This window comes from Carettochelys insculpta, chromosome 6 (assembly GCF_033958435.1).
Source record: "Carettochelys insculpta isolate YL-2023 chromosome 6, ASM3395843v1, whole genome shotgun sequence".
Taxonomy (NCBI): Eukaryota; Metazoa; Chordata; order Testudines; family Carettochelyidae; genus Carettochelys; species Carettochelys insculpta.
Genome location: NC_134142.1, coordinates 14,661,227 through 14,674,999, shown reverse-complemented (window position 1 = coordinate 14,674,999; position 13,773 = coordinate 14,661,227). Strand labels below are relative to the sequence as shown.

At 45.8% G+C, this 13,773-nt stretch overlaps 1 long non-coding RNA gene across 1 annotated transcript; it reads right to left on the bottom strand.

The window, feature by feature from the left end:
- Positions 1-8,245: 8,245 nt before the first annotated feature.
- LOC142015246 (uncharacterized) lies at positions 8,246-11,092 on the bottom strand. Its single transcript, XR_012646110.1, has 3 exons — positions 10,488-11,092; positions 9,398-9,552; positions 8,246-8,958 (listed from the first exon to the last, which is right to left on the bottom strand). It is a non-coding gene; the product is annotated as an uncharacterized LOC142015246 (long non-coding RNA).
- Between the last annotated feature and the right edge of the window lie 2,681 nt (positions 11,093-13,773).

The window sequence follows — 13,773 nt, the reverse complement described above, 5'->3', positions numbered from 1 at the left end:
TAACGAGAACCAAGGAGAAAAATCTCTTTTCTGTACAATTACACACTGTACCACCCGATGCCATAAATAGCTACTGACTATTAAACTGACATTTTACTTTCCTATTAAAATTTTATTATGCAGATTGACCCTCTCCAGTCTGGTACACTCTGGTCCAGCAACATCCATGACCCTATTTCCAACCTACAGCCATTTGGTATTATACTACCGCAGCATAAATTAGCCCTAGAGCTAAGCACGGTTTTGTCCTTTTTCTTTTTTGAATGAACATGTGGGACGTCTGGGTTTTCCCCTTCGCTCCAGATGCGCAAAATTATATCTGTAAGTTCTGTTCAGCTGAATGTATTGCCACTGCCTACTTTCACACAATTGGCTTTAAAAAGCTATTTTCCATTTGCATTTTTTTTAAAGACCTGCCCAAAAATATTTCTGTCCAAACCACCATCACACAAACACCAGCAGAGAAGCATAGCACAACAACAGGCAAAGGTTCCAAGGGCAATAGAAACTTCAGGAATTTCTGCTTTCAGAGTTCATCACAGTTTCTCCTGGGCATTTGCTTCCCTCTAAAAGAAAAGGCTTCAAAGATCATTGGAACAGTAAAAGCAGTTAAAAGATCAGATTTGTAGTAGCCAAGAAATATTAAAACTAGAGTGGGATGTGCATTAAAAAACATCAGACGAAAGTATTTTACTTCCCTGCCTACACACACACGCAAGGAGCCAAGACGCTCTTGACTTGGGGCCGGGTTGTTTTAGAAATCTGGATCCCAGTTTGAAGTTTTGTGGCTTGAGCCCACTTCTAACCTTTACAAATTTTTATGTCTGTAATTTTTTGCAAGAGGAAAAAGACATCTTACGAAAGGTAAAAATTTAAAAAAACCCACTGGAGCACGGTGTGGGCACTAAGAGCCACCAGTGCAGCACTGACTGCAGAAGGGGCAGCCTGGGTCTGAGGTGAAAGATTCTCGATTGTGACTTGGGAGCCATAAGTTTCATCTCTGGAACTCCCTGCCGGAAGATGCTGCGAAGACCAGGACTTGAACAGAGTTCAAAAAAGAACTAGTTCAATTCATGGAGGTTAGGTCCAGTAATGGCTACTAGATAGGATGGGTGGGAATGGTGCCCCTAACCTCTGTTTGTCAGAAGCTGAAAATGGATGACAGAAGAATCACTTTGATAATAACCTATTCTGTTCACTTCCTCTGGGGCAGTGGTCACTGTTGGAAGACAGGATAATGGGCTGGATGGACCTTGGGTCTGACCAAATATGGCTTACTCTTATGTTCTTACGCCCCAGCACTGACTTGCTGTTAGCAGCACTGACAGGCACCATGGGCCCCAGGGCAAGACGGGAGAGAGGCCTAGCTCCATACCCCAGAAAAGGCAGGCCCATGACATTCATCTCTCAGCACTGCCTGGACTGTGGCACTGCCCCTCCGCCCGCAGCCGCACCCAGCAGCAGCCATTACCAAGGGCCTGGCGCACCAGCTGCTGCTGCTGCTGGTCCTTTGGCAATGGCGGCTGGAGCACTAGGCCTCTTTGAAATGCTGGGCCCCTGCTGTGAGTGAGCTTGCTTGCTGTGACACCTTAACCAAACCAACTCTTCCTGGTTCCCTTCCCTCCCTTCATCTGCCTTGTCTATTTAGGTTGTAAGCTCTCTGGGAGTTTTTCTTACTATGTGCATGTACGCTGCCTTGCGGGATTGGAGGCATACTATGCAAATAACTCAATTCTTAGTTTGATCGTGATCCAAAAAAAATCAAATGCCCCCCACTTTACAGATACACACTCATTTCATCTGAAGAAGTGAGTTAACTCACGAAAGCTCATGCTCTAAACTTTTCTGTTAGTCTATAAGGTGCCACAGGACCCTTCGTTGCTCTACAGATCCAGACTAACACGGCTACCCCTCTGATACTTGACTCATTTCATGTTGACCTGAAATGAAAATTGTTCCAATATTTGATGAACTGAAAATAAAATAAATAATAATAATTTTGAGTCAAACAAAAATATTTCAACAACAAAAGGTGTTCTAATTTTTTTTTTTAAAAATCAAATCTATTCATTTTCACAATGTCAAAGTGAAGCATTTCATTTTGTTTTTGGGTTTTCTTATGAGAACAAATTGGCGAATCTGACGCAAAATTTGCAAAACATTTTAATTGAACCAAATCTGCATTTTTTAATACAAAAAAAATTCCCCCCAAATTTTTTCCCTAGGTTCAGGTGTGGTCTGTAAAAATTACAAATAAAAAGGATCAACAACTAACTAATCAATTGTAAGGCGTCCCAGATCCATCAAATAGTATATAGTAAGATTCTGTAACATAAAATTCTAAACCAAAAAATCCCCTTGAAGACTTGGGAGGAAAACTACATACCAGGGGTCAGCAATCCCCAGCATGACTGCCAAGAGTGGCACGCAAGCTGATATGCATCGGCACTTCAGGTGGGAGTTCAGACCCACCTTTCTCCCCCATGCAGCCGGGAGCTTGCTCAAAGCCTTGCTGCCTGTAGATTAACAAAAGATCAGCTAATGCTACAACCACCACCTAACCAGTAAGTTCCGCATCTTAATTTAATTAATGAAGCTGCTGTAAGTAGGACAGTTAGTGACTTTAAAAAGTTTTAATCGGCGCTTGGGCCGTACATAGAGGTCAAAAGGTCAAATTTCAGCACTCCGCCTTGGAAAGGCTGCTGACCCCTGCTATATATCCTTGCTTGCAATAGCTGTGCTTGAACATCATCACAGATGGTACAATTCTGATCCTAGTGAAGGGAGAGCTACTTTGAAAAGAAAAAAACCAGGCCCAAAAGAAGGAAGATTAAGTTCTAGAGTCACCCACTTCCTTCACACTTGTAATTTCTCTTCTATCCCTTTGAAGCCATTTCAATAATTTTTTCACAAAACGTTGAACTATTTGTGCCCACTTTAAGCTTTCCATCGAGAGCCCACCACTATTCATTATTAATATTTAATAAATGTGATATTGATTTCTAGAATAAAGAAAACACTGGAGGGGATCTAGTGTGTGTGTGTGTATTATATAGCATAGTGACTAGCCTGGGAACTGGTATGGAATTTCTGAACATGAGGGTTTGCTAGTCTCATGGGCAAACTGGGAAACAATTGTCAACTCCAAACCATCCCACTCATATAGTTTTGAATAGCAAATAAATCTTAATTTAAACAATATTTTCATAGAGCCAGAGATTTTAAAGCCAGAAAAGACTATTACACTCATTTAATCTTACCTCCTACATAACAAGCTAAAGAAACTCACCCACTAATTTCTGCGTCAAAAACTCCATCTCGATTTTTTTTGAAGCAGCATAGTCTAGTGTATGTGAAACCTCTGGGCCACAGACAGGATCTGGCCTCCTGCTTAATTTCATCCAGCCCACAGCTCTCCACACTGCAGGCCAGAAGCCCCAAGCCTTGGTTCCCCGCCACCGCTGGCCGGGAGCAGCAAGCACTGACTCATGGTGATCAGTGAAGTGCCACATCTGTAGGCCCTGCCACTAAGGGCTGCGGAAATGTGCAAGCTGCTTCTAGGAATGGTGCAGGCCAGGGCAGGCAGCGAGCTTGCCTTAGCCCAACTGCACCACAGACCCGGACCCACCCTGAGCTAAGCGCCAAACACTCCCTCCTCACCGCAGAGATCAAACCTCCTCCCCCACCTCAACCCTCTGTCCCAGTTCTGACACCCCCCACCCCCAAACCCTCTGTCCCAGCGCACCCCTCCCATGCCCAAACTCCTTCACAGAACTTGTAGCACCACCCCAAACCCCTACCCTGAGCCCATTCCCACACCCCAAAGCCTTTATCTCCAGCCCCACCCGAGCCCACACCCCCTGTCAGAGCCCTCGCCCCCTCCCACACTCCAACCCTATGCCCCAGTCAGAAGCCCTTAATTTTTCACCCTGTGCTAGAGCCTAAAGGAAAACCTCTACCCTGAGTGCCACTGTGTGTTACCCACAACTGATTTTCGTCCCCTCCCACCCTTTGCCGGACTTGTTTATTTAAACTCAAAACTTTTTAGGGCAGGGAGCGTCCTTTACTGTGTATTCCTACTGAGCCTCGATTAACTGGGCTCTGGTCTTGATTAAAGCATCTAGGTGTTACTTTAACACTGATAATTAATAATTAAATTAAAAATCCATCTGAAGAATACATCCAATGTACTGCTTGACATAAACCAACGGGGAGTTTGATAATAGCATTGGTAAGCCTGATGCTTCATTATTACCTGAGAAGATCACAGCTTCTAATTAGCGAGCCAACATTCAGGTCTGAGAAGGCTCTACACCTCTTGTTCTCTTTGTGCACAACTACGGGTGAGGCACAGATAAATGCCACATATTCTTCTCCACAGAACAATGGTCATGCATTATTTCAAGGAAAAGCTAATCCCAGTCAGACTGCTGTCAGAACACAGTCCTTGCTGTGAGTGAAGACCAGAAAGCAGAAAATAAGAGCTCTTTAGGGCAATTACACTGAATTTGCCCACAGGTGCAATGCAGGTGGTCCAAAGCCTTAGCCAAAGACCTAAGAAAGAGAGTTGAAAACATTCAGCTGCAACCACTCCAGCTAAGCCACCTCCCAGGGGTGCTGAAATCATCCAGATACTAAGTGCTAATCTGTTTCTAAAAGAAGGTTGATCCCATTGCAGAGCTTAACCCTGGTTAGCCTTAGTAGCTTTTACATGTCACCTTAAGACTAACCCCTCGGGCTGAAGAACCTGCTCACAGATCAGAAGTGCATTCAGTCACTAAACCCACCAGGCACTAAAGAAACAAAAAGCACACATTCATTCCTCAAGGCAGGTAGGGCATCTATCTGCAGCCACACCCTCTAAAGCAGCTGCCCTGAACAGGATGAAGGGTTTTGTTTTTTTTTATTAACAAAAAACACAGAGAAACAAAGCAAAAAAGCAGTCAAGTAGCACTTTAAAGACTAACAAAATGATTTACTAGGTGATGAGCTTTTGTGGGACAGAGACACTTCTTCAGACCATAGCCAGAGCAGAACAGACTCAATATTTAAGGCACAGAGAACCGAAAAGAGCAATCAAGTTTGACAAATCAGACAAAAATTGTCAAGGTGAGCAAATTAGAGAGCAGAGGGGCAGAAGGGAAAGGGGGGGAGTCAAGAATTAGATTAAGCCAAGTATGCAAAAGAGCCCCTGTAGTGATCCAGAAAATTCCCATCCCGGTTCAAACCACATGTTAATGTGTTGAATTTGAATACAAAAGAGAGTTCAGCAGCCTCTAGACGCAGACTTTTAAGTCATTAACAGAATGGCCCACTCCATTAAAATATGGGCTGACAGGTTTGTGGATCAGGAGTGTTTTTATGTCTGTTTTGTGCCCATTAATTCTTTGTCTAAGAGAGTTTGAAGTCTGTCCAATATACAAAGCATCTGGGCATTGTTGGCACATGATGGCATATATGATGTTAGTTGAGGAACACGAGAATGTGCCCGTGATTCTGTGAATAACCTGGTTAGGTCCAGTGATGGTATCTCCAGAATAGATATGTGGACAAAGCTGGCAGCAGGCTTTGTTGCAAGGAAAAGTTCCAGGACTGGTGTTCCTGTGGTATAGACTGTGGTTGTGGGTGAGAATCCTCATAACGTTGGGAGGTTGTCTGTAAGGAGAGAACAGGCCTGTCACCTAGGGCCTTCTGGAGTGTGGCATCCTGATTAAGGATAGGTTGTACGTCTTTAATAATGCGTTGCAGTGGTTTGAGTTGGGGGCTGTAGGTGGTGACCAGTGGTGTTCTGTTCTTGGCTGTTTTGGGCCTAACTTGGAGTAGCTGGTCTCTGGGTATTCATCTGGCCCTGTCAATTTGTTTTTTTTTTTTATTTCTCCTGGTGGGTAATTCAGGCTTATGAATATGTGACCACTTGGGTTTTTCAGGCATTTACTTCTCAAACTCTACATTTTAGTCCAAATCCTCAGCACATGTAAATGAACATAGCTGCATTGACCTGCAGGGAGCTAGGATGATTTGTACCCATAAGGATCAGCTGCTTTGCTTATCAGGGAATTCTACTTCAACAGGAAACAAAGCCACGTAATTAACCTCCACTTAAACATATGGAAAGACGCTAAAAATATCGTTGCTAATTTACAGTACACACTCCACTAGGTTCTAAACTCAGCGACATAGCAGATCATATTCATGTCTTAATAGATTTACATAAAAAAGGGAGAGTGAGTTTTAACCCCAACAAACAATTGGGACAATTTTTAATATACAGGTGCTGAGTCAGAACAATAAACCTCTCTATGGACTTGGGACCAAGCTACCCCAGGGAGTGCCTCTGTCTTCATTCATGCTCAGATGCATTTACTAGTCCCTCTTCTCACAGAATTTGAAGCTACTGTGGCTCAGGGTCCAGCTGTTGGGAGCTGAAGGAAGAATGTATGATGGTCCTCATCTGACTGGAAAGTGATGTGCACTGCAGTTTCAAAAAAGACTTGACTAAGCTCCTATTAAAATTCATAGATTCTAAAACATCTGCAACTTCTTCCCTCTTTGCTGTAGTTGTTTATCTGGTTACTTTTCCAAGTATCAATCTTGGTCTGGTCCAGTATTGTTACTGGACCAGGAGAACACCTCCTGATACACAACCAGAAAGACTCTTAAATTGTTCTGTCACCCCTCCTTGAAACATACAGCTCTAGAATAAGGTGAGTAAAAACTTTGGTGACTCGCTTACACCCTTATACTCACTTTTATACCAGCATTTACTAGGTCCTCTGGTTCACATTTTGCAGCTGTGGTTCCCTTGTTTACTGTTTGCCAGAAACATTCAACAAACAAACAGGAATCCATTCCTGTTTCAGATCCGAGTTAGCCACTAAAAATTCTTACCAAGCCCCTCAAGCACTCCTCGTCTCTCCTTCACTGGAAAATAGTAATAATATGTAGCTGTTTTCATGTATTCAGGGACAGAATCTATATTAAGTTGTTCACTGAAAACCAATTGCCGACAAGTTATTTTTTTTAAATCCAAGCCAATTTTTTCCAGGGAACTTTCACACAATAAATTTATAGGACACTTTTCCTGGCATTTATTACACAGTTATTAGCCATAATTAAATCTAAACCAATTATTACCTCATCCACCATCTCAGCTATCCAGACTTTCTGCTAAAATTCCAGAGGTCCAATTTTCAAACCCAATTCTCCTAAGTGTTGGATGGGTAAAAATTCCCCAGTCACTGTCTCCATTTGAAAATAATTAGCTGTTTCAGTTTTGGCTTCCCTATGCTTTAGCATTTTCAGGCTGACTGGTCTAATCATATTAGGTTTGAGCAAGTGCCCGTCATTTTTGTGTACTTCACAGATGCTATAAACACACTCACTAGCCAAACTCCCATTATCCTTGTATATATTAGCAGGAGTAAATAACCTCTGTACCTCTAAGATTTGCCCCTGCATTTTACCTTCTCCATTTCCCACCCTGGATTGTGTGGGAGCCCTTTCACTAGATACTTGTGATATTGTGTCCTGACCCACACCCAAACAATCCTTTCTGTAGCCATTTTTTTCACTCCAGTGTTTAATTGAGCTGTTTCTCTTAATTTTTCATTCTTGCCAATTGGACTTATTTTACAAGCCAAATGCAACTCTTTCTCCAACCATGCAAAAATGCAAGGAACCAGATTAGACTCCCCTTTTGCATCATGCATCTGAGCTAAATAGGAGGATCGGAAAAGCGGCCATGACTCTGTCCAGACTCAGCAAGAGAGTGTGGAATAACAACAAGCTGTACACTCACACCAAAATACAAGTCTACAGAGCCTGCATCCTCAGCACCCTCCTTTATGGCAGCCAGACTTGGACCCTGTATGCCCACCAGGAAAAGAGGCTGAACGTCTTCCACTTGCGCTGCCTCAGGCACATCCTTGGAATATCATGGAAGGACAGAGTGACCAACACCGCCGTCCTCGAGCAAGCTGGAATCCCAACCATGCACACCCTCCTCAGGCAGCGTCGGCTCCGCTGGCTTGGCCACGTCCACAGGATGAATGATGGAAGGATTCCAAAAGACATCCTGTATGGTGAGCTAGCCTCTGGCAAAAGACCTCCCGGACGCCTCCAGTTGCGCTACAAAGATGTCTGCAAGAGAGACCTCAGAGAGGTAGACATCGAGCTGGACAACTGGGAAGAACTAGCAGACGACCGCAGCAGATGGAGGCAGGGGTTACACAAGGGCCTTCAGAAGGGCGAGATGAAGATCAGACAGCTAGCAGAGGAGAAGCGAGCACACAGAAAGCACAATAAGGACTTGCCAGACACCCACTACATCTGCAAGAGATGCAGCAAGGACTGTCACTCTCGTGTGGGTCTTCACAGTCACAATAGACGCTGTAAATGAAGTCCTCAATTGAAACTTTAAAGGGCGCGATCCATAGTCTATGCAGACTGAAGGATGCCTACTACATACAGGGCTCATAGCAATCAGCTTCCACCTTCTTCAGCTGCTGCCTCTTCAGGTGCGGGGCTGCAGAGGAGGGGTCGATATCTATGGCAAATTATGCATCATCATGGAGTGTCTTCAGCCACCTCTACCTGATCTTGATCTGTAAGTCCACAGGCAACTGAATACCTCACCCATGAACTGCACTGAAGGCAATTTATCCTGGTATTACGATATACCAGGAACACAGGTCTTCACTGGTCTTCTTCTAGTTGAATGGGGTCTATTTTCCTTCTCCTCTGGCTCTGTCTCCTAACAGCACATCCAAAACTCATAGCAGATCTGGATAACTCCATCTTTGCTTTGGGGGGCAGAAAAGATTTCTCCTGCTGTCTGACTTCCACATCTTTCCAGGCTTGTCTGTACCCTTTGACCTCCTTCTTTTTGCTCCTGTACATTTCATGACAACTGCTGAGTCGTGGACTACTTATCCACATCATCTTCTCTCTTATCAGTCACTATAAGGAGGAATAGAAGAAAATGCATCAATTCACCCTGACGCTGTTTCAAAGCAAGTTCTTCAGCACTATCAGAGCTGGGCTATTTCAGCTGTCTGCTACAAATCCCCCACTCAGTCCAGCTTTGCAGACAGTCATGTGGGCTATGATGCTGAACTGAGAAAAATAAACCTCCAAGAGAGGCTTTTCTCAAAGATGGTGGGACTTCTGTTCCACTTGAGCTGTGACAATCTGTCCCCTTCCCCTCTGGGCTGCAGTCACTACCCATGGACAGACATGACCCAGCCCTGCCAATAGTGGGATGGGCAGAGTGAGGGCAATGGTCTTCAGCAGTGTTACTGAGCATGTTCAGTCTGCATGAGCATGCTCAGTACAAGCAAAACAGCAGATGGGGAGGGGGCACTATGTGACCTGGCATTCCCCACAACCCATGCATTGCCTCTGTGGAGGTGGTAGAAAAGAGTTCTCCTGCTGGTCCACTTCCATGTCTTTCCAGGGTTGTCCTTTGACCTCCTTCCTTCTGCTTCCGTATATTTTCCAACAACTGCTGAGTCGAGTACTACTTCTCCACATCATCTTCTCTCTCATTAGTCACTGTAAGGAGGAATGGAAGAAAATTTATCCATTCACCCTGAGGCTATTTCACTTTATTGGGTTCTTCACATGCCCACTGCTGGGCAACACAGACAGGAAGCAAACCCTGCAGACAGATGGCAAGCGGACTACATGGGGCAGAAAAGCAGCTGACCGACCTTCTTGTAGTTCAGGGTGGGCAATAACTTTTGATGGTGGGCCATTCCAAGAATTTGGTCAGTGGCATTACTGATGGAGATGCAGGGTCTGGGATGGAGGCTGGGTGCAGAAGGAATCTCGGGTTAGGAGACTGGGGTGCTAAATGGGCTGTGGGGTTTGGGAGGGAGTTTGAGTGAAGGAGAGGCTGTGACCTGGGATAGGGCATTGGGGTGCAGGAGGTGATTTAGATATCAGTGCTGGAGAGGATTCTGACATGGAGGAGGAGTGTAGGAAGGGGTTCAGGCACCTGGGAGAGGTCTGTGAACTGGTGTGGGGTTGCAGGGGGTTTGGGTTATGACCTGGGGCAGGAGATTGGTGTGCAGGGTCAGAGACGGTTTGGTGCAGGAGTGAGGGCACAGAGGGTTTGGGTTACATGGGGCAAAGGTGCAGGTGTGGGAGCAGAGCGTCGGGGGTGGGAGGGGCTGGCATGCCAGATGCAGGTTCTGGTCATGAGGTGCTGACCAGGGCAGCTCCCAGCCAGCAGCTCAGCAGGAGCCTCAGGAGACTCCCTGCTTCCCACACCCTCAGACACCACCCAGTGAAGCCAGCTGCACAGACCATGCGCACAAGAATCCCCCTCCATTCCCCCCTCAATCTCCTGCTGGGCTACTGGACAGTGGCAGTGGGATGGATCTGGTGCACAGGCCATATTTTGCCCATCCTGTTGTGAAGCCTGTGTCCCTGTGCAAAGATTCCATGCAGCATGGAAAAAAGTGCGTAGCCACATGCAGACTAACCTCAGCATAAACTCGCCAGAGTAACACAATTAACAGCATGACCATTGTGTGCATTCTGCTGTTCTCCTCCTCGAAGGGTCACAGAGTCGACCTCAAAAAGCAAACAACAGCACAGCCACAACCCGGCCACAGTGCACAGCAATCCCTATAATGTAGGGAAAGGAGAGCAGCCCATACCTACAGAATGGGAGGGGAGAACCGTATCCTGAGGAGCAGAGATCCTGAAGGAGAGTTAGGGGCATTATGGACAGACAACACAACATGAGCTCCCTGGGTCAGGCTCTGCCACAACAGGCTACAATGAAACTGGGCCTCTAAACAGGAGTAGAGAATAGAAACAGGGCGGTGGTTTATCTCTGTAAAAGTTATGGATGCAACTGAGACTAGTCTAGTACTGTGTCTAGTTCTGCATTTGAAAAAAATATATTAAAAATTGAAGAGGATGCAGAGAGAAGCCACAAAAAAGATTCAATGGGATGGAAATAAAAACTTTACAACCAGAGACTTAAAAAGAGCACAATTTGGTTAGCTCCTCAAAAAGGAAGATTGAGAGGTAACCAGAGGTGCCAATGTGTGCTCAGCACCCACCAGCAGTTAAGGTCCCTTCCCCCCCCTCACCCGATCAACTCCTTCCTCTCCCGCCCAATGGCTCCTGAATGCTGCAGAACAACTATTCTGTGGTGCTGGGAGGGAGTGGGAGAAGTGAGGATGGGGCACACTCAGGGGAAGGGGCAGAAGGATGCAGGGCCTCCAGCTGAGCAGGTTTCAAGCATCCCTTGGGAAAATTAGAAGCCTGCGCCTGTGGAGGTAACAATTACAAAGTGTTTATTGCTTTCCTAGGGAGAAGATACAAAGTGCTAAAAGGTTCTTTAATTGAGAGGGAGATAGAAACAAAAACCAATGGCTGGAATGGGCTGAGAAATTCAAATTAGACACATTTCGAACAATGAAGATGATTAACATCTGGAACTGTCACCTCAGTAAAGACCAGTTCCAACCCACAGTAGTACTGGTATGTTCCCAAACTGGCTAACTGGCAACCTCATTCCTATCATCAAGCTGCAGAAATATGATGCTACTGCACACAGGCAAATAACAGCAGGAATTACATAGCTGAAGTTGATGTATGTAGGTCTGCTTGCCACAGTCTGTTCACAACAGTAAGTCGATGGCTGACACGCTCCCGCTGACTCTACTTTACTCTTTTCTTTTTGGTGTCGTCTCGGAGTGGACAGGGGAGGGCTCGGTGGTCGATTTAGCATGTCTATACTAGATGCAATAAATCAACCCCATTGAATCACTCACTGCCCATTGATCCAGTGTGTAGGAAAGACATGCCCTTGGGGATGGATTTAAGCAGCAGGCTGCACTTTATTAACTCAGTACTTCGGCAGGGCTCTCTACCCTGTCTGCCTTCTATCAGCCCTATAAATGGGTCCAGGGCAGGGTTACAGGCTCTCTCAATAACCCATAACTCCTCCCCTTCTCAGTCCCCATCCCTGCTGCCTGAAAGTACCAAAAAAAGGGGACCTCAGCCTGCAGAGGCTTCAGTTCACCCCTTTTCTCAGAAGCCCAAGATCTATCAGCAAAATCCCAGATCTCTCTCTTCTAGGAATTGACCCTTTCAGCCCTGGATGCTACTGGCAAAAGAAACCTGGCAAGGGTTTAATTTAGTAAATGAGGATGAGCAAGGAGGCAATCAACTCTCCTCTCCCTCTGCCTGGCTAATGGGAAGCAGACAGAACAGGGAGTAGCATATCTCCCTCCTGTCAAATTTTTCCATGGGGTGATTTGGGTGCGGGGCATTTGGAAATGACTCACAGACAGGGAAATGCCTCACATTTAAGTGAGTAGGGCACAGAAAACAGAACAAAATGTTCTTTACATTTACACAGCTATGATTGCTGCAAGAACTGGCAGCTCAAAAGGAATGAATGGAGACATGGAAATCGAGGGACGGATCCCAGTTCTGAGGAACAGCTGAATGAAATTCCACTCCTCCGTTGTGTCACTAGCCCAGGGGTCTGCAACTGAAATAGTGACAAGAGCCATTTTTTCACATTCAGTTACACAATCAATACTTCAAGAGCCGCGGTGCATGTGAATACAAGACCGTCCTTAATAAATGTGTAAAAAAATAAATAAAGTCAAACTGTGGGTTTTGTAACCCCTATTTTAAGAACAGCGCACACACAGTGATTTTTACCAGTTAGAAAGTTGTTACCCCATCCCCCTCTTTACCCGGCATCCTGCAAACCATTCCCCATCTCCAGGTTTAACCCTTCTGAGCCCCAAACTCACCCCCCCAACCCGTTTTAACCCCTTCTGCCCCAAACCTGCCACCCCCAACCCCAGGTTTAATCCCTTCCACCCCAAACCCACTACCCCAACCCCAGGTTTAACTGCTTCCGCCCCAAACCCACTACCCCAACCCCAGGTTTAATCACTTCTGCCCCAAATCTGCCCTCCAACCCCAAATTTAACCCCTACCACCCCAAACCTGCCCCTTCAACCCCAGGTTTAACTCCTTCAGCCCCAAACCTGCCTCCCCAACCCCAGGATTTACCTGGCTCAGTGGAGGAGCTGTGTGCACTGCCACTGCTCCCCACTGCCGCTTCCTTCTCCGTATAGCTGTGCAGCTCCAGTAGGACAGGCTCAGCCGCCCCTCCCTCCAGCTCTCCTGCAGGCTGACCTTGCCCCGGCTTCCTGCCCTACTGGCTTCCCCCTCTGCTTCAGCTGACTGCTCAGTGGCTCTGGAGGCTGCCGCCGCTTGAACAAAAAAAAAACTAAGCAGCGGCAGCCTCCGGAGCTGCGCATGGAATCAGCAGCAGCGCTCAGAGCCACAAGCGGCTCCTTAAAGAGCTGCATGCTGCTCTGGAGTCACAGGTTACCGCCCCTGCACTAGACAGTCTTCCCTTTCACTCTTCAACAAAGTGCAAATATTGCATGTGAGTATATGGCAATATGGAGGAAAGGGTGGGCAAACTAACCTCAGCATAAAGACACCGGATTAACATACTTAAAAGCATTACCGTTGTGTGCGTTCTGCAACATCTCCAACATCAGAGGTGTGAAACTAGGAAAAAAAAAAAACCAACTTTCCACAGATTTCCATCCTTTTTTTCCCTCATTGGCCATTCCATTGTGGGTCTCTTTGTGCTCCTTAACTTTCTGGTTTCCCTGTTTTACAAAATACAGTTGGTTTTGTATCAGCCATGAAATGTTGACAGTGCATAATTTCATATTTAAAAGCCCCTTTTTGATCTGTATTCCAGGGACAACCAGT